General features: G+C 50.1%; 1 protein-coding gene across 17 annotated transcripts in view; it reads right to left on the bottom strand.

The window, feature by feature from the left end:
* The window catches only part of MYT1L (myelin transcription factor 1 like), a 396,883-nt gene that overhangs the window by 332,592 nt on the left and 42,817 nt on the right, over window positions 1-21,474 (bottom strand). For all 17 annotated transcript variants that reach the window (XM_061426756.1, XM_061426757.1, XM_061426755.1 and 14 more), the window contains exon 2: window positions 19,622-19,709. The gene's annotated coding sequence lies outside the window, so the exon portion shown is untranslated. The remainder of the gene's footprint in view (window positions 1-19,621; window positions 19,710-21,474) is intronic.

Here is a 21,474-nt window from a genome sequence, read left to right as displayed (position 1 = left end):
TGGTGAGGTTAGGGGAGCAGTGGCCCCAAGTCCAGCTGACACGCTTGACAGTGCGGGAAAGAAAGTGAGCGGGGAGGAGTGCCCGCGGCGACCGTTCCACGAGCTGCCTCGCGCATACCTCCATAGCCCCTGCCCAATGGCACCTGGGCTTTGCCACACCGGTTATCTTCACAGCAGCCTGCATATCAGCTATCATTTCCATCATTTCAGATGGGGACGTCGACACTCAGAGAGGCCAGTGAGTTCCCAAAGCCTCCAAACAGACTGGGTTTGAACCCACGCGAAGGATCCAAAGCACCTGCTTCATGTTCTGTTTTACAAAGAATACTGGAAGCCGTGTGAGAAGTAAATGCAACTCTAGAGCAGACTGTGAAAAACAAGAGCCGCAGGGGGAACCTGGGGTAGACGCCCCCCGGATGGAGGAAACAGGGCTGCCAGGTGGCTGTGCCTTCAGGGAGGGTGTGGGCGAGCAGACGGTGCTGCGCTCTGCACCTGGCCAGCTAGAGTGGGAAGACATGACCCAGGGGTGTGGACTCAGCCCAAGGAGATGCTGGTGGGAGGAGTCTGGCTGTGGTTGCGAGATGCTGAGCTCGAGGTATCCAGGGTCACTGACATGGAAATATCCGGCCAGGGGCCAGCTGGGCATCTGCATCCCAGAAGCCTGCACAGGGATCTGAGATTCAGCTGCAAAGATGGGAGATGAGGCTGTGGGACAGACACCACCCTCGAAGCAGGCGTGAAAAAACGAGACGGGAGGAGGACCAAGGACGAGCCTTCAGGACAGCGTCGGAGCTCCCGCCTCACTCGAGTCCCTTTGAGTTCGTGAATCTAATATTTGCTCTGAAGGCCCGGCTTGAAAATTCACTTCTGATTCAGTCTTCTGATTAATATTAATCAGGGGTGAGAGTTGGGGGGATAACAGATGGGAATTCCAAAGCGCTAGAAATAGACCTGTGAGATATGGAGCAGAGTTTAAAAAGAGGTCATTTTCCAATTTTCCCAAAGCCCGGATATATTTCATTCCTGTAGATGCCTACTTTGGATGGAAATACTTTATTTTCTGAACTGCAAATGATCAGCTTCTCTGTCATTGTTCACTAGGAATGAAAAGTAGTGATGAAAGTATGGAAAATATAATCCCCCTTTGAAACACAAAAACTTAATTTCCATACATTTTGCATAAAGAACCAGTGAGGTGGGTGGAGCTAGTGTTGAGTTAATGTGCACAAAAGGCGACCAGCTATCCACATAGAAGTAGCAGAAAAGAGAAGGAGCAGAAAAAATGGGGAAATTTCTGGTTGAAACACAAAATTTATCATTTTAAGGCCCAGCTTTCCACATTTAGACCAAGCCATAGCAACTGAACGACACAGCCTACAAACCTTTTTTTTTTTTTTTTAACTTGAGAAACAGCCAGAGGTATAATAAAAATCACTCTTTAACACTAACACTAAACAATTTTTTTTTTTTTACATTTGGGAAACATGATGGTGAATAATAGATTGACCAATGGGAACCAGTGGTGATCAAGCTGGGCTCTCCCCATGGCTCAGTGGGCAAAGAAACCATCTGCAGTGTAGGAGACACATGAGTTTCGAGTTTGATCCCTGGGTTGAGAAAACCCCCTGGAGGAGGAAATGGCAGCTCCCTCTTGTATTCCTGTCTGAAAAATCCTACGGACAGAGGATCCTGGCAGGCTACGGTCCAAAGAGACAGACACAGTGTGAGTGCCTAGGCACGTACCCACGGTCCTGGGAAATCATAACAGAAACTCCTCAAAAAATCCTCTTTGTCATGAATTTCCAAAGTACTACCATCTTCCCTCCTGACCTGTGTTCAGCCTGGAGGACACCCTGCAGCTCTCCATCCTGGACTGTCTTTCCTTCACATGTTAACATCACCTCTGCCTCGAAATCAGCCATGATATGTTGAGGGAATTCACACTGATTTAATTATTGGCCTATATAAAATATAATTATGAAGATAAATCTGTAGGGCAGCCGGGTGGGGGGGAGGGGGGACAAACAATCCGTCCACAAGGTAAATAGAAAGGACCCTTCAGCTCTTCTCAGTTCACACAGAACGGTGGGATGGCTACAGAGTGAGCTGAAATCTTAGCAAAGAGATGTCAAGACCCGACTGTGTTGTCTGCCATCAGTAAGGACCCAGCTTTAGGGCTTTGTGATGTCTTAGCTCTGCTGAGCCAACACCGCGATTCCACGTGGAGCATCACTCGGTGCTTCCCAAACATCCGGAGGCTCAGCAGAAGGTTTTTAAAAACCCAACTCAATTATTTTGTAAAATACAATAGAAAAGAGTTTCTAGGAAAACACCGCGCACTTGAGTGTCACATCAGTGCCCAGTGGCCATAGGCTTTTCTAAATGGCTTCGTCACTTTCTGTGTGTGGCCTTGGCCTGGGCTGACAACTGCCCCATCTCATAGCAGATGCTGGGAAAACTGCCCCATCTCGTAGCAGATGCTGGGAGAGTCAGGTGAGACCACGGTGTGAGGCTTTGTTCCAGGCAGGCGCGGGCTCATTGCTGTTGCCAGTTGGGTTTTCGTTCCCTCGCTCTCCGTTCTCACTTGGATTCCTCTGTTTCTACCTGCAGGCTGCATGGAGATCCCAACCAACCTCTGCGTTCTAAGCCAAGCCCTGTCCTGTCCCAGCTCAACGATGACCTGGCAGCCAGTCACCATGGCGAGTCCTCCCCGCTTAGGTGGCCTTCGGAGCTCTTCATCACGTGGTGCACTTTCTCCTTCCGCTTCCCCTCCGTCTGGCACCACAGCTGTCTGAACAATCCTGTGCTTCTGGCCGCCTCCACCTTCTGCCCCTGCAGCACCTTCTGCCTGGATGCCCACCCCTTCACATTTGCAGGAACCGCGTCCTCTGTGGTTCTCTCAGCCAGAACCATCGCCTACTTCCCCCACAGCACTCAGGGTCTCACCAGTGCCTGCAAAGGCACCCGTGGCCTTCACCCCAATATTAGAAACGATAGGTGTCCCTGGTGAGAAGTCTGTGTGTACAGACGGCAGCCACTGTGAGCATCCTGTGCTGGCTTCACCACATTTCTCTCACTATGAGCGTGGCACGTTCTGCATTCACATACAATGACTTACTCCCAGGAAAAGATGTTCCCGAGTCCTACCATGTGGCAGATTTACGGATGGGATAAATAGGAAGGGAAGGCCTGTCCTTTAATCATACATCTGGCACATCTGAGGTGAGCCCAAAAGGAACAGACAAGCAGAGAAGAAATGAGAAGCGTGTCCCTAATTGGTTCTCCAAGTGTGCAGGCAATCTCTAAGATAATCAATCAAAGGACATCGCAGGACTACATTTTGATGTCGTTTGGTCGCTCAGTTGTGTCCAACTCTGTGACCCCATGGACTGCAGCACACCAGGCTTCCCTGTCCTTCACTATCTCCTGGAGCTTGCTTAAATTCATGTCCACTGAGTCGGTGATGCCATCCAACCATCTCATCCTCTGTTGTCCCGTTCTTCTCCTGCCTTCTATCTTTCCTAGCCTCAGGGTTTTTTCCCAATGACTTGGCTCTTCGCATTAGGACCAAAGCATTGGAGCTTCAGCTTCAGCTTCAGTCCTTCCAATGAATATCCAGGGTTGATTTCCTCTAGGATTGACTGGTTTGATCTCCTTGCAGTCCAAGGGACTCTCAAGAGTCTTCAGCACCACAGTCCCAAAGCATCAGTTCTTCGACACGCAGCTCTCTTTATGGTTCAAGTCTCACATCCGTATGCGACTACTTGAAAAACCGACCAGAAGGACCTTGGTCGGCAAAGTGATGTCTCTGCTTTTTAATATGCTGTCTAGATTTGTCATAGCTTTCCTTCCAAGAAGCAGCATCTTTTAATTGCATGGCTGCAGTGAGCATCTGCAGTGATTTTGGAGCCCAAGAAAATAAACTCTCTCACTGTTTCCACTGTTTCCCCATCTATTTCCCATGAAGTGATGGGACTGGATGCCATGACCTTAGTTTCTGAATGCTGAGTTTTAAGCCAGCTTTTTCACTCTTTAACTTTTAGTTCCTCTTTGCTTTCTGCCATTAGAATGGTGTCATCTGCATATCTGAGGTTATTGATATTTCTCCCAGTAATCTTGATTCCAGCTTGTGCTTCATCCAGCCCAGAATTTTGCATGATATACATTGCATATAAGCTAAATAAGCAGGGTGACAATATACAGCCTTGACGTACTCCTTTCCCAATTTTGAAGCCATCTGTTGTTCCATGTCCAGTTCTAACTTGCTTCTTGACCTGCATACAGGTTTCTTAGTAGGCACATGGTTTGGTATTCCCATATCTTAAGAATTTTCTAATGGTTTGTTGTGATCCACACAATCAAAGGCTTTGGTATAGTCAATGAAACAGAAATAGATGTTTTCCTGGAATTCTCTAGCTTTTCCTATGATCCAACAGATGTTGGCAACTTGATCTCTGATTCCTCTGTCTTTTCTAAATCCAGCTTGTACATCTGGAAGTTCTAGGTTCACAAAGAGCACATAAAACTGTGAAAAATCAATTAATAAAGAAAATAGAGCACAACCTCCCATGGCTCAAAGCCCCGCCTGAGCTTGGCCAGGACTCTGGGCCTCTCACCTGCCAGGCCAGCTCAGGACTGAGGAGACAGCAAGGAGCATGTGACACAGCACCCCAGGGTCCCCTTAATACAGACCTTAATGCCCTTAACATCAGCTGAAGTGAACAGACTTGATATTTCTGGCCTTCCTGGTCATCCAGTTGGATTTATTATGTCAGATACAGATTCCCGACCAAGGATGCTGAGGCTTTGGCTTCTGTTCCTGCTCCCAAGGAGAACGGAGGAGAGGGGCAGTCACTTCAGGGGGCTAGGAGGACATCACTCAGGGCCCCCATGCCTGCCCATGTGCATGTGTGTGTGTGCCTGTGTGCACATTGTGTGTGCAGGTGTATGCATATATGTGCCTGTGTGCATAGTGTGTGTGCAAGTGTGTGCCTGGTTGTGCATTGTGTGTGCCTACGTGTGCATGTGTGTGCACCCGTGTGTGCATTGTGTGCATGTATGTGTGTGTGCATCTGCGTGCACCTGTGTGTGCATGTGCCTGTGTGCACATGTGTGAGCATTGTGCATGTGTGTGTGCCTGTATGCACATTGTGTGTGCATGCATGTGCACGTGCATGTGTGTGCATTGTATGTGCATGTGTGTGTGTGCCTATGTGTGCATGTGTGAGCACTGTGCATGTGTGTGTGCCTGTGTGCACATTGTGTGTGCATGCATGTGCACATGCCTGTGTGTGTGCATTGTGTGTGCATGTGTGTGCGTGTGCCTGTGTGCACACTGTGTGTGTGTGTGTGCCTGTGTGTACATGTGTGTGTGAGGATCCCTGCCATCCTGACACTGAAGGCCTCTGCCTGTAGCAGGAGGTTTGCTTTGTTCCCGAGGTGACGATCAGGTCACAAGTGAACACAGCACCCAGAGTATAGATTTCTGAATCAGAACTTTGAAGAACCCTTAAATGTAAAATGTCTGTCACCAACACAGGCTGAGAAGGCCCACCTGAGGTCATCATCCGGGAGGGCTGCTCTTCACTTGTGTGCTCCAGGCGATAAAGGTAGCCTCTTGCATTCACAGCAGAAGACTGGCACACGTTAGAAATGACAGGACTTGAGAACTCGAATACTTGAAAGGCTCCCTGGCCCACCCACAGTCCAAGCCATAGACGGTCTTGGGAGGCGGGGTTTAGGATGTGTCTCCTCTGGACACAGGATGGCCTGTCCACGCACCTGCTGGACCTGCATCGAGTCCAGTCCTCCTGCAGCCCCAGCAGACAGAAAAAGCCCTCCCCTGTCCCAGTGGCGACCTGACACCCCCCAATCTCTACCAGCATCTTATTGGTCCCCCCGTCAGCTCTTCACTCCCAGGGTTTCCAGCCAGGTCCCCCACGCTCCCTCCCTCCACGTCCGCAGTCCTTCTCCCCCTACAGCCCCAGGAGCCTCGTAAAATGCCTGTCCAGGTGCATCATCTCTCCGCCCAGCACTGCCAGTGGTTCCTGTCACACTGGAGGTAGGAGCCAGAGCTCACACATACACACCCTGTGTGTTATACGCACACCCTGAACCATCTGGGATCTGATTCCTGCCCTGTTATCTCTCCAACCTCCTCCCTAAAACTCTTCCTCTTCCAGTCTTCTGAAGCCCCAGAGGCCTGTTGACAGTATCTCTAAGTGCCTCAGGCACTGCCTCAGGGCCTTTGCGCCACCCTCCCGCTGCTGGGCTGCTTCCTGATACTACCTGGAGTCACCTCTTGGACCCTCCAAAGGCTGCACATGGAGGGCCGCCTGCCTCCTCCAGCCCCAGCTCTGCCTCTCCCTCTTCCTGCCTCCCTTCTAACATTTGCATCTGCTTTGCTGTTGTTTAGTCACTGAATGTTGTCCGACTCTTAAGTGACCTGTGGACTGTAGCCCTCCAAGCTCCTCCACCCACAGGTTTTTCCAGGCAAGAATGCTAGAGTGGGTGGCCATTTCCTTCTCCAGGGGATCAAACCTGCATCTCTTTCATTGGCAGGTGGGTTCTTGATCACTGAACCACCAGAGAAGCCCTTCTACCTGGTTGCTTACGGCCAAGCACACACACACTAAGACATTCTTCCCTTAAAGGCAAGGATTTTGTTTTGTTACTCTATCCTTGGAGTTAATGTGATCACTAGTTTTTTGAGGAAATCAATGAATAATATAAAGTTGATGATAGTGTAGTGAAGTCGCTCACTCGTGTCCGACTCTTTGCGACCCCATGGACTGTAGCCTACCAGGCTCCTCTGTCTATGGGATTTTCCAGGCAATAGTCCTGGAGTGGATTGCCACTTCCTTCTCCAGGGGATCTTCCCAACCCAGGGATCGAACCCGGGTCTCCCACATTATAGACAGACGCTTTACCGTTTGAGCCTCCAGGGAAGTCTAAAATTGATGATACACAGTGTCAACTACAGATTGGCACTTGCCAAGAGCACTGCCAGCGACCAAACAACAGAGGCATTTGCCATCTGCCTCTACGGAGACCGAACGCTGCGCTGCTACAGCTGCTGCCCTTCAGTAATCCCTGAGGGCGCTCAGGGTGCAGTGAGGCGCTCTGTGCTCCGGGGAATCTGGTGGGATGGGTCTTTAGATAGTTGGATGTTTTTAGGGACAGACTTTATGATCTCAATCCCTGTATCTCCTCACATTTGGAGAAGCACTAAATCCCTTCATGGTGACATCAGATCCTCATGACTCACAAAAAAGCCTTTTGTAAAACGAGCGTTTCATGGTTCACATGGTGCTGAACTCCCCTTCACCAAAACCATCTGTATTGACCCTCCCCCACTGTCACTTTGGAGCAGTCTCTCAGAGCTATCTGAGACGCAACCTCCCAGGTTGCAGTCATTTTGCCCAATACAACTTAATTCTCAACTCTCAAGTTGTACATCTTAGTCAAGAGCAGTCAGTAAGAAAAAGCCAAATATTAAACGAAAGGAAAAAAATCAATGAGAACACAGACCACGCCAGGACTGAAGCACATGTAAAGACAACCACCAGTAAACACAGCCCTCGCAGACAGCAGCGATCAGCGCAGAAAATGGGGTCACAGAGGCCCTTTCAGGCCCATGCGTCCCTGCAGAACGTGGGGCGACAGTACTTTGCAGCTCTTCCCAGAAAGACTAGGTTTCCACCTGGAAAGCTTTCCATTTCCCAGGAAACAGCCCCGCTTCCGGCGCTGCGGCCGGATCTCGCTGCGCTCGAGGAGGCGGAGGCCCAGGACTTGCAGGAACACGCAGGTCTGGACCAGCTGAGGCGCAGCCCGCCCAGCCGGCACGCAGCTGTGCTGCGGGAGCTCCCAGCGTGCGCTCTGCTCGGCGGCAAGCCGGAACGGTTTCTAAGGCGGGGACGGGGTTACAGGAAGGAGACGCGGGCTATGGCTCTTACCGCTCTGCGCATGTCGGGAGGCGGGGTTACGTGAGAGCGGGGCCCGCATCCACCCAGAGAACACTGCTGTGGATGAAAACTCTCATCCATGCTCTTTGGGGAATTTTAAACCTTTTACCACTTTCATTAAATTAAAATTATGATATAAAGATCTCTGGGAACACTAACCAGATAATTGTGAGATGAGTGTGGAGAACAGTCTCCCTGCACTCACGTCATATGTTCGTACAAGGCACACGGAAGGAGGAGAGGAGGCAGGAAGGCAAACTCAGATGCCATCGTTTAATCACAATGGAAATTAAAAGTTTTCCTCCCAAAATCAAGAGGAATTGGGAAAAAGGATGACCTCTGTCACTCTTACAATATGAACCCTCTTAGCTTCTAATGGCAGTAATCCCAACTGTCTCTATGTTCTAGGAGGTGTGGGCTTGATTATTTTCTAAACTAATTTCTGAGACAAAAGGGAGTAGTCTGAGAAAGAAGGTGTCTGTGATTAAAATGTTTTTAAATAGACAGTAAATATTTGTACTCCGATACTTTGGCCACCTGATGTGAAGAACCGACTCATTGGAAAAGACCCTGGTGCTGGGGAAGATTGAAGGCGGGAGGAGAAGCGGACGACAGAGGATGAGATGGTTGGATGGCATCACAGACTCGATGGACATGAGTTTGGGTAAACTCCAAGAGTTGGTGATAGACAGGGAGGCCTGGTGTGCTGCAGTTCATGGGGTCACAAAGAGTCAGCCACGACTGAGTGACTGAACTGAACTATTAGTGCTGGGTACAGGACATCTTTAGAGACATCACTGCATGCATATTCTCAAAAGTCTCCTCACGGAGTCTCACAAAACCCACAGAGCACATCACCATGAGGCAAGAAGAGATCATAGGTGCATCCTTATGAACGGCCGCCAGAGTGAGTCCTGGGCAGACTCAGGCAGGCCCCCTGCTGGGCCGGGTTCATCTGGGGGCCATGGTCCTGCCCTGGGCTACGAGGAGACCAGGACAGGGAAAGCAGGTCATCCTGCGAGTCCAGTGAGGCAAGGTCAGTACTGTCCCAGGGACGTGAGAAATGGCTGCGAGAGCACAGGGTGGGGCCAGGGTGGGAGTCACTGGAGATAGTGTCTCCAGGAGTGGACACTGGGAGGCCTGAGTGCCTGGGGCCATTGGGAAAGGGAATGTGAAGAGGATGTAAAGCAGTGTGTGTGCCTGTGTTTGTGTATGTGCACACACGTGTGTGCATACGTGTGTGTGGACACGTGCACACACGTGTGCATGCTCACGTGTGCGTATGTGTGCGTGTGCACTCACACGTGTGCCTGTGTGTGCATGTGTGCGTGCGTGCATGTGCATATATGTGAATGTGTGTGCACCTGGGTGTGCGTGTGTACGAGTATGCATGTGTGTGTGCGTGTGTGTGTGTGAGATGCAGTGGGGTGTGCACGTGACTTGCATGTTCTGGAGCACCATCTAGCTGAGACCACCCAGCGCCCTGTGGCACAGGCGTCCCAGGAAGTTCGCTCCTCTCAGCTCCACCTGCTTCTCCGCTCTGCCCTGTGTGCTTGCTCTGGCCACAGGGTGCCGTGTCCTGTCTGCATGATGCTTTGAGCACCAGACCCCAGCCAGGGGTGCTGCTCTGGGTCCAGCTGTGGCACTGGAGAGTGGCCAGCCTGCCAGGGGGTGGCTTCATTGAGGACAGGTCCAGGCCCGTGGCTGGGACACTGGGCCAGTGCACTTCCTGCACCAGGCTGGCATCGTCATGGAACAGAGATGCTCCTGTTCTGGGTCTCTAGGTGGCCACATGGTCGGGGTGGCTGGGCACCCTCTCCTCTGGTTTCAGCTGTACTGGCATGATCCCCACTCACACGCGCTAGCCTTCTCTGTCGCCCATAAGATCAATTCCCACAGTGCAGTGGGGGCAGTCCTGGGACCCTCAGATCAGCGGATCCCACGAGGACTCGGCGTGCTCCCCACACCTCAGGCCTCCTCCCTTCCACTTACCGTGGAGGAGCACTCTGGCCACCCTCCTCTGCCCGGGAAGACCCTCCAGCACCTTATCAGATGAGGCTTCTCCCGTCCCTCCCTGCTGACTTCCCCGCTCCCCCCGACAGCTCGTGCTCCCCACCGCCGTGGGCCCACCTCTCCTCGCCCCCCGACAGCTCGTGCTCCCCACCGCCGTGGGCCCACCTCTCCTCGCCCCCCGACAGCTCGTGCTCCCCACCGCCGTGGGCCCAGCAATCAGCTGCCGTTGGTTGTTTGTGGGCTGTGAGAGCGTGGACGCAGCAGTGACTCCCAGGCAGGAGGTGCTCCGGGGCTCACACGGACACACCTGGTTCCAGCTTCCTTTTCAGAGAATGAGCTTTTTCATTCTGGGAGGGTTGTCTGTGATTGAAGCCAGGAAGGTGGGACCACTGAACACACGGAGCCAGGTCCTGAAGCAGGGTGCCCGCCTGCAAAACCAGGGCACCTTCACACTAGCCCTCCAGCCGGAGCCCAGACCTGCCTGTCCAGCTGCGTGAACATGCAGTCTGGGCAACCAGCCCGTCCAGCACCAGTCCACTCAGGGTCTGGGTCAAGCAGGCCTCCTGAGGTTTACAAACGTGTCAGTTCATTTGAAAAATCCCTTGGCAACTGCACACGGAGGTAACTCCACAAATACGAGGGTAGAGATGGGAGGACGGAAGGGGACGGAGGAGACACCAGTATCTTCATGCTGTTCGCTGTCCACCGCTCCCACTGGTCCTCTGCACAGGGTCCTGCCCTCCGAGCTCCTTACACTGGGGTCTCCTTATGCAGTGAAACTGAGAGCGGGCGACCACACGGGCAGGCGTGAGAGGCAAATTTCAGTATTTATTTATTTTAGACCAACAGGTCTAAATGGAACCTCGCCCTCTCTCCAGATGCACACAGAGAATGCTGTGTGTGTTCCACAGCTTCTTATCTCTTTTTGCATGCCTGCTTCCTTTCTCGGCACCAGATGCCAAGCCTGTTTAACCCCCTTGCCCAGGAAGCCCTCCCAGCTCTGCTGTCAGAATGCACGCACCCTCCCCAGAGCTGACCTGGCTCTCGCATGTGGCACTGAGTGCTCACTGCTCCTGCTCACCTGCTAAATCCTGACCTGCTGTCACCAAAACTCAGTCTGCTCTCATCTTTCCCTCCCTCCTCGCCAGGCACAGTGAGTGTACAAGGCGGGTCAACCTTGTGGAAACCACTGTTGCCATCTCTCACCAATGAAATGCAGCCGGTTTCCCGGGTGGCGGTGTTAGTTCCAAGGTGCAGGGAAGGGAAGAGCAGACGGCACACAGAGAAAGGATGTGGATGATGCAGCGCCTGATCCCACAGCCCTCCCACCTCCAAAACGGTAGCAGGGAACGCGGGTTCTGAAGAAAAGGCAACTGTCCAAATTCCCATTTCCTTTTGTAGCACAGCTATGGGTCCGGATTTAAATACTTTGGAAAAGAGCAGTGTACGATTAATCATGCAACTGCAGAGACTACAGCTCAAGTGTTAGGTAAGGACAGAACATAAGTGGCCCTTCAACAATTGTATTTAGAGAAAAAATGTAGTTATTTATGCTTTGCACCAAAAAAAAAAAAAAAAAAGAAATGAAAAGCAATTAAATCTAATCTACTAATCTAAGCTCTCCTGCCCTGAAGGAAAAAAAAAATATGTTAATATAGTCCCAGCAAGTTTTAAACCCATTTTTATATCATTTCTTGAAATACTTTTCAAAATATATTCAATGGCACAAGTCACAGAAGTCACTAATTACTAAATCGATTCAAGTTTTGATTTTAAAATAGAAAAGATAACTATTGATTCTAAAATGCTTTCATATACAAAGCTAAGGGCTTTTTCCGCAGAGCAATCGCCAATGTAAGAAGTCCTCGGTGGAAAATGAGCACGGAGGTTCTGCCTGCGTGAGAGTTGACGGCAGTGACCGCAGTCTGTGGAGGGCTCCGCCGTGTCTGAGGCCCCGTGGAGGGTTCACATGCAGCACACGTGCACCCTGTTCCACACCACAGCTCACGCCATCTCCACAGCGACCCTGTGAAGGTCCACGCCATTAACATCCACTGTTTAAAACCAACTAAACTGAGGCACAGAAAGAACATTTACCCCCAGTTTCCACAAGTCGGAAGTTGGCTTATCTCCTACAAGTTGGTGCGTGATACGTGATGCCGTTCAACTTTCTGTTCACTGAAACCTTTTACTATGGAAAATGTTACACAAATACAGAAGTACACAGAAGAGTATAATAAACCCACTTACCCATCAATCAGTTGTAAGAATGTCATTTGGCTGATGACGCTTCATCCATACAACCATCAGTAACCATTCTATATTACTGGCAAAGTAAGTCCAGAGATCATACAGTTTTGCCTAGAAGTGTTTCAGTATGCATCTCTAAAATGTAAGAAATTTATTTTAAAGCACAGCCATGATGGTATTCATACTGTTCTTACAAATAGCTGAGGAAAGAAGTGAAGTGAAAGGCAAAGGAGAAAGGGAAAGATATACCCAACTGAATGCAGGGTTCCAGAGGGTAGCAAAGAAATATAAGAAAGCCTTCCTCAGCGATCAGTGCAAACGAATAGAGAAAAATGAGTGGGAAAGACTAGAGATCTCTTCAGGAAAATTAGAGATACCAAGGGAACATTTCATGCAAAGAGGGGCTCAATAGAGGACAGAAATGGCAAGGACATAACAGAGGCAGAAGATACTAAGAAGAGGTGGCAAGAATACACAGAAGAACTATATAAAAAAAGTCCTAATGACCTGGATAACCACGATGGTGTGATCACTCACCTAGAGCTAGATATGCTGGACTGTGAAGTCAACTGGGCCTTAGGAAGCATCACTACAAACAAAGCTAGAGGAGATGATGCAATTTCAGTTGAGCTATTTCAAACCTTAAAAGATGATGCTGTTGAAGTGCTGAACTCAATACAGCAGCAAATTTGGAAACCTCAGCAGTAGCCACTGGACTGGAAAAGGTCAGTATTCATTCCAATCTCAAACAAAGGCAATGCCAAAGAATGTTTAAACTCTCATACAATTGCACTCATTTCAGATGCTAGTAGGTAATGTTCAAAATCCTTCAAGCCAAGCTTCAACAGTATATGAACTGAGAAATTCCAGATGTACAAGCTGGATTTAGAAAAGTCAGAGGAGCCAGAGATCAAATTGCCAACATCCGCTGGAACATAGAATAAGCAAGGGAGTTGAAAAAAAAAATTCTACTTCTGCTTCATTGACTACGCTAAAGTCCTTGACTGTGTGGATCACAACAAACTGCGGAAAATTCTTAAAGAGATGGGAATACCAGACCACCTTACCTGTCTCCTGATAAATCTGTATGCAGGCCAAGAAGTAACAGTTAGAACCAGACATGGAACAATGGACAGGTTCAAAACCGGGAAAGGAGTACATCAAGACTGTATATTGTCACCTCGCCTATTTAACTCATGCAGAGTATATCACAGAAAATGCCGGACTGGACGAATCACAAGCTGGAATCAAGATTGCCGGGAGAAATATCAATGACCTCAGATATGCAGATAATACCACTCTGATGGCAGAAAGCAAAAAGGAAACAAAGAGCCTCTTGATGAAAGTGAAAAAGCAGAGTGAAAAAGCTGAGTTAAAACTCAACATTCAGAAAACTAAGATCATGGCATCCAGTCCCATCGCTTCACAACAAACAGAAAGAGAAACAGTGGAAACAGTGACCGACTTTCTTTTCTTGGGCTCCAAAATCACTGCAGATGGTGATGGCAGCCATGAAATTAAAACAGGCTTGCTCCTTGGAAGGAAAATTATGACAAACCTAGATGGCATATTAAAAAGCAAAGACATCACCTTGCCGACAAAGGTCTGTCTAGTCAAAGCTACGGTTTTTCCAGTAGTCATGAATGGATGTGAGAGTTGGGCTATAAAGAAAGCTGAGCGTCGAAGATTTGACTCTTTTGAACTGTGGTGTTGGAGAAGACTCTTGAGAGTCCCTTGGACTGCAACGAGATCCAACCAGTCAATCCTCAAGGAAATCAACTCTGGATATTCACTGGATTGATGCTGAAGCTGAATCTCCAATACTTTGGCCACCTGATGCAAAGACCTGACTCATTAGAAAAGACCCTGATGCTTGGAAAGATTGAAGGCAGGAGAAGGGACGACAGAGGATGAGATGGTTGGATGGCATCACCGACTCAATGAATATGAGTTTGAGCAAGCTCAGGGAGATTTCCAGTAATTCCTTAATACTGTAGAGCTGATATTTTAAATAGCCTAGATAGTTCAGATTTTAAATTTTAATGTATGAGGTCACAATCTTTAATAGGATTAAATATGTTTTTCTTCTGGCTGTATCTTAATATCTGTGTTTCATGTAAAGGGACACATATAAGGTGGAGAAAATTTAAGTTTCAGAGTGGTGTCACCTGGATGCAGAGAGCAGGCCATGGAGAAGGACGGACATCCTCACTCAGAGCCTGCCTGATGCATGGGTGTGCCCCCTACCCGCATTCTGGCGTCACTGCCTCTGATCGCTTGGCCCACACTCTCGTCCTGCATGGTTCCTCCTCGACCAGCTTTGGGGGCTCCCAGCGGTGCTGGCCACTCACCAGGGGGCAGCTCCCTCAGGCCCCTCTGGGTCCCCTCCCCCTCACTCTCAGTCACTGTGACTCGAGTGTCACTTGGGCACATGGCTTGGGGACACCCTGCTCTCTGCCCTCCCCTCCGTCCTCCCCTCCACCCTCCCCTCCACCCTCCCCTCCACCCTCCCCTCCGCCCTCCCCTCCACCCTCCCCTCCGCCCTCCCCTCCACTCTCCGTCCTCCACTCCTACTCTCTGTCCTCCCTCCAACTCTGTCCTCTGTGACCCTTGCCACTGACATGCAGTTTTTGAAGATTAAAGAAGCATCTGCCAGGTGAATCCCTTATTGTGGGCCTCTCTGGTCATTTCACGTTTCTTAGAATCTGGGCAGTGGAGACCCTGCAGGGCCTCCCTGGGCCCCTGGTCTGGGCACAGGAGACAGAAGTCCCTCTGTTCTGTGGTTTGGTGTGTTGCAAGAGTTAATGGTCTTGACTTTTCCTGTATTTCAGGGCTACTTCTCAGTGGGACTATAGTCTCAAGTGCGAATAACTCCTGGTATACATAAAAAAGCACAGCTAGCATATTCAGAAGCAGAGACGTTACTTTGCCAACAAAGGTCCGTCTAGTCAAGGCTATGGTTTTTCCAGTGGTCATGTATGGATGTGAGAGTTGGACTGTGAAGAAGGCTGAGTGCCGAAGAATTGATGCTTTTGAACTGTGGTGTTGGAGAAGACTCTTGGGAGTCCCTTGGACTGCAAGGAGATCCAACCAGTGCATTCTGAAGGAGATCAGCCCTGGGATTTCTTTGGAAGGAATGATGCTTAAGCTGAAACTCCAGTACTTTGGCCCCCTCATGCGAAGAGTTGAGTTATTGGAAAAGACTCTGATGCTGGGAGGGATTGGGGGCAGGAGGAGAAGGGGACGACAGAGGATGAGATGGCTGGATGGCATCCCTGACTCGATGGACATGAGTCTGAGTGAACTCCGGGAGTTGGTGATGGACAGGGAGGCCTGGCATGCTGTGATTCATGGGGTCGCAAAGAGTCGGGCACAACTGAGTGACTGAACTGAAGTGAACTGAGTGATGGAATCTAGAAAGATGGTACCAATGAACGTATACACAGAGCAGTAACAGCAATGCAGACAGAGAGTATGGCCTGTGGACACATGAAGGGATGGGCGGGTGGGACAGACTGAGGACGCAGCGTTGAAGCGCACAGTTTACCGTGTGTTGCATGGAGTGCTGGTGGGATTCGCTGGATGGTGAGGGGGGCTCACACCAGCGCTCGCTGACGGTGTAGAGAGGTGGGCGGGGTGGGACGGAGGCTCCAGAGGGAGGGGACGTTCGTATGCCTGCGGCTGACTCGTGTTCATGTATGGCAGAAACCAGCCCATATTGTAAAGCAATCATCCTCCAGTTAAAAATAAATAAAATTAAAAAATGTTAACATTAAAAGGAAACACTGGCTGAAGACCGTTCACACGACAGCGCGGCTCACACGACAGCGCGGCTCACACGACAGCGCGGCTCACACGACAGCGCGGCTCACTGTCTGTGGTTTCTGCATTTACGCTCATGGAAGCCACCCGCGTGTGGGTGTTCGTCTCTAGACACCTGGGCGGTCGAGGAGCTCCTTGGGGGTCAGGGTTTGGGGCAGGGACGTCTCTCCGCCCCACCTGCAGCACCCTCAGCCCGGGCGCCGCCCCGTCCAGCCGATGCTGGGGGCCTCCAGCACCAGCCTTCTGCATCCTCCCCTTTGAAACAGGGACAGTCGTCCTTCCTACCTCAGAGAGCTGTCGGAAGTGCCCGCCCCAGCACGGCAGGCGCTTGGCCTGTGTGAGAGGACTTTTCCAGAAAACAGACGCCAGTCTGAGCAGCGGCGGAGTTTCCTGAGCATGGAAGGCACCCCATGATTGGGGGCCAGAGCCCCCAGAGAGGTGACAATGCCCTTCACCTGGGGGTTAGGTGGCCGTGGGGCCTGCTGGAGGAGGCAGGTGTCAGACAGAGCCCCGGGGTTTCCAGTGTCCCCCCAGGCTTATCTGGTGGGCTCGACGCGCAGAGCGGGTTCTCATGTCACACTTACCAGCAGCTTAGGGGAAACGACTCTTGTTTCCTTTTTAACGAAACCTTTGGTAATCCTTAGGAAGGTGGGGGTGCACAGCTGTCCTCAGCTCCCCAGGGAGCCCAGGAGTGTGGTCAGGAAACCAGGCCAGGAGTTACTGCTTTACAGACACTTAGCAGGGTTAGTGTAGCTAAACTGCAATCACCTTGAGAAGAGAGTTGTTTCACGTGTCTGTTTAGGAATTTTCCTAAATACGGCCACTATCATCGAATATTCAAAATACTATCACGCAGAATAGGAATCGCCCTTTGTAGCTGGAGCCACTCCTGCCTGTAGCAGATTCTTAAACAGCATCTTTGGGCCGAACTTTATCTCTCCAGAAGGTAAAACTGGAAACAATGGGTCCAAAACACGAAAGGGTCATCTCGCCTCAACGTATCATGAATAACACTCCGACCACTAAGACACTCCAACGGCGGGGTGGCACCTTGCTCGGTAGTCGGCCGTCCAGTCCTGGACGCGGTCAACTGGGCAGTAGGGAAGCGCCTTTCTGAGGGCTGGCGCCACGGGCTGAGAAGGGTCCGCTCAGCACCCTCCGCAGAACAGCACAGCGAGCACGACACCGCTCTTTCCAATGATGTGGACCTAGAAAGGCTCGGGGGCCTTTAGGAATAATCACGGTTACGTGTCCGCTGGCTAAGAATGAGAGCATGTGTCTGCATGCTCAGTCGCTCAGTCGTGTCTGACTCTTTGCAACCCCAGGGACTGTAGCCCACCAGGCTCTGTCCGTGGGGTTCTTCAGGCAAGAATGCTGGAGTGGGTTGCCATTTCCTCCTCCAGGGGATCTTCCCAACCCCGGGATGAGACCCACGTCTCCCGCATCTCCTGCCCTGGCAGGTGGTCCGTCCCCACCGCTGCTGACAGATGGAGTCCTCAGACGGGGCTGCCTGGCCACTCACTGGTCAACAGCGTCTCCCTTACGTTCTGCAGGCGGCAGGCCCTTCGTATGACCAGTCAGTCAAAGTAGAGGAGAATGAGCATGTAGGATCTGGAACTGAGTTCTTGGGAATTCAGACCATATATAGAAACAAAACTTTAAATATCACACTGTGAGATTACTTTTTCTTAAAGTTGATTTCATAAAGTCACCTACGAGCGGGGGACCATTCAAGCACTGATTCAGGACCACAAAGGGATGCAGTCATGTGACAAGACACGAAAAGAAGGAGGATTTTAAAGGTGCTGTCCTTTTCAACTGCCTTAAAATGTACACATCTCTTGACCAGGTTTTGTATTATGAATGTCTGTTAAGGAAATAATTAACATTGTAAAAATTTTAGGTAAAATATTGGCTATAAAACTTGTTTGCAAAACTTTAGCAAAATTTTAAAAAGTCAACTGATAAAATTACAACAGACAGATACATTTCAGCTTAGGAATGAAGTGGAATACTAGTCATCAAGAAACATGATGTTATGGAAATGTACCTGCTGATACACAGTAGAAAGATATGTGTGATACATCAGGCAGAAGAGTAAAGAACAGAATGTGTGGTTTGAGCTGTCTTACTTTAAAATCACATGCAAAGAAAACAATCGCAAAGGTTTTAAACCAAGATATTAACTGTAATTACTTCTGAATTCTGGTATATTCAGTGATTTTATTTTACATACAAATACATTCCAACATTTTAATTTTTATACAAGTGTACACTAACTAGGTGAAGAAAACCAAAATTGAAAAACCTCCTTCTCTGGCAGTTCGGTATGAGTGGGAATGACCACATTTGGAAGAAGTGCCATAGAAACCTCAGGGAGAATAAAGAGATGATGCTTTGAAACACGTATAATGTTTGAACAATTAAAAATCATTTGGCAAATAGAGAATATTGGTTCATTTTTCACAGTCCTGATGGGGATTGAGTTTGTCTTATTTGTAAGAGTCACATTTCCCAACCCAGCCACTCACGGTCAGAAGAAAAAGAGAAGCCCGATTATGCTTCAAGGTCATGGACAGGGCAGGGGTCTCCCTTGCCCTCTGGTCAAGGGAATGCTCTCCACTGATAAGGCTGAAGGTCAATGAAGTGATGTCTCAAGACAAGTTGTGAAAGGGATACACGTGATCTCCTGGGACATGTCACCCCAGGAAAAGGAAATCGAGGCCCAAAGGGCTGGGCGGATTCTCTGAAATCCGTGTGACCCCAGGCCAGGGGTCCACCTCCCTGGGCACAGGAGCCTCACGTTACAAGGGGGTAACGATCTTTGCTTTTTAAGGGGGCGGCGAGGGTCGCAAACAACAGGTCAGACGTTTACACCGAGGCCCAAAGCAAAGCAGCACAGGACGCGGCCGACCGGCCCTGTTGACCACCCGCCTCCTCACGTGTGAGAGTGCACGCGCGCTCAGTCTGCCTCTGCGTGCACGTCAGCAGTGAGGAGGAACTCAGCAAAGGAGCAGTCCACAAAGCGTCGCCTTTGCCCCCGAGCTCTAGCCTGTCTCTCGCTCACCCCAAAGACCAGGGGTGTCAGGACGTGGGTCCTGGGTCACAGGCTTGCTCAGCACCCCACCGATTAGTCTGTGGAGTTTCTCTGAGGCCTCATTAAAGAATCTGAGTGGAAACAGCCCCAAATCTATAAAACCCCATGCGTGTGAGTATCAGGAATGGAAAACGAAGGAGCGAAAACCACTGTGTGGAAATCTAAACACGCTTGTCCGTGAATGTCTGCTTGGCTTCACTGGGCTCGTTCCTGGAATGTTTGGATCACACACTGTATTCTCGTCAGTGTAAAGATATCAGAACAAGTCAGAGTCGATGGACCACTAAACATGTGCATATTTAATCGACTAAGCAGAAGAGTAAAACTGAGGCATCCGGATAGCGAGAACACTAAGAAGCCCTTGCTCAGCCGGCCTGATTTGACACCAGGCGTCACTGCATTCCAAGTTCTACCTGTTCCCAGCTAAGACTCCCGACAGCCCCAGCAGGAGCACAGCCCAGCCGTGCTCACCTACCGCGCTCACGGACTCTGCAGACGTCCACGCGGGTCAGACGGACGTCCGGGCGGCAGCTGCATGCACCTCGGCCCCCACGTGAGCTTCTCTGCGGGAGAGAGGACAGGAGACGGTTAGCGGCAGCGAGCCTGGACGGCTTCCCCACACACAGCCTGCTCTCCGGGGATCAGTGCAGGCTGCGCAGTTGTGCCCAGGGTCGTCCTGAGCCCTGACACACAGCCCTCCTGTATGGCCTCAAGAGGGTGGTGATTTTGAGACAGAAGTCAGTTCTTTAGTAAAAACTAAGGAACAAGGTCAGGTGTGTGGAGTTTGAGTCAGTCCTGAGGTCTCCGGCCTCCATCCTGAGACCTCCTGCAAAGGGAGATGAGTCAGAGGTGAACTCAGAGGCCAGGACACGCCCTCTGGGCAGGTGCAAGCCACTCACCCCCAGAAGGCTCTGGGCTACAGGCCGTGTGCCCGAGATTTACACACAGCAGTGCTGGGGGTCAAGTGAGGATCTCAGAGTGAGACTGCTCACCCAGGGCCACGTCAGGACAGACTCAACAGACGTCATTTAAAAACGAAAAAAAAGTTAAAAGAAAGATGAGAAGAGGAAGGAAGGCAGGAAGTTTCTCGTATTTCCTGTTTTCTAGGTTATGTGGAAAATGGGGTGACTGAAGAAAAGGAAAATAATTCCTTTGGAAAATGAATTCAAATTTTTTTCTAACCACCAACCTTATTCATCCCAATTTTAGCAGCTCCGTGGGAGGGAATATGAAACATGAAATTCTACGCACTCAACTCTGCCTGCATTTTTTCAGTCTACCTGGGATGCCCTCCCTCTCTGGGTCTTCACACACCTGTCCAGACCACAGTTCCCACTCCGTGAGGAAAGTAAGACTCCCCATATTAAGGATGATGCAGAAAACAGCTCCCACTACGGAATACCCGACTCAGAAGCTGGGTGCTGTTCCTGCCAGCCTCTTCCTGGATGCACGTCCAGAAGAGACTCCAGCTGGAGGGACGCACGCACCCAGCGGAGGGACGCACGCACCCAGCGCCCACAGCGGCACTGCTCCCGCTCATGAGCAGCCTAAGCACCATCGACTGACGAATGGATGAAGAAAATGTGGCACAGACTATTACTCAGCCATAAAAAGAATGGAAGAAGGCCATCTCAGCAATGTGCATGGGCCTAGAGATGATCAAACTAAGTGAAGTAAGACAGAGAAAGACAAATATCATACCATATTCTTACATACAGAATCTAAAAAAAATGAGACAAATAAACTTAGCTATAAAACAGGAACAGATTCACACAGAGAGCAGACTTGTGGTTGGGAGTCCGGGCTTAGCATATGCAAACCACGACCCACTGAACGGACAAACGGGGCCCCACTGTATAGCACAGGGACCTATATTTAAACTCCGGATCGACCATAATGGAAAAGAATGTAAAGAAGAACGTACACACACGTACAGCAGTCACTTTGCTGTACAGCAGAAATTAACACAACACTGTAAGGCAACTGTACTTCAATAGAATAACCTGGGGCCCGCGGTCTCATTCATGCCTCAAAGGAAGGGAACACTGTTCTCATATCCACTCAAGATGCTAAGAAACTCGCTGAGACACACAGCTAGGACTCAAGACCAGCCCTGACACGGGGCTTCTTTCTGCATCTCCAGGCGGCCCTGCGGTCCCTCAGCCCCTCTAACACATTGATCTTGAGTTCCTCAGTATTTTAAAAGAAGACTTTCAGTAACTGTGAACATGCTTTGGCTCACAAGCAGAAGCATCCTCTTTTGCAGATAGAACTGACGACCCTTCTAAGACAACATCATTGCTATTAAAATGCGGAGACCATTTTGGA

The sequence above is a fragment of the Bos javanicus genome, chromosome 8 (assembly GCF_032452875.1).
Source record: "Bos javanicus breed banteng chromosome 8, ARS-OSU_banteng_1.0, whole genome shotgun sequence".
In the NCBI taxonomy this organism is placed as follows: Eukaryota; Metazoa; Chordata; class Mammalia; order Artiodactyla; family Bovidae; genus Bos; species Bos javanicus.
The sequence above is the reverse complement of the archived record's forward strand: the minus strand, read 5'-3'. Positions and strand labels throughout refer to the sequence as shown.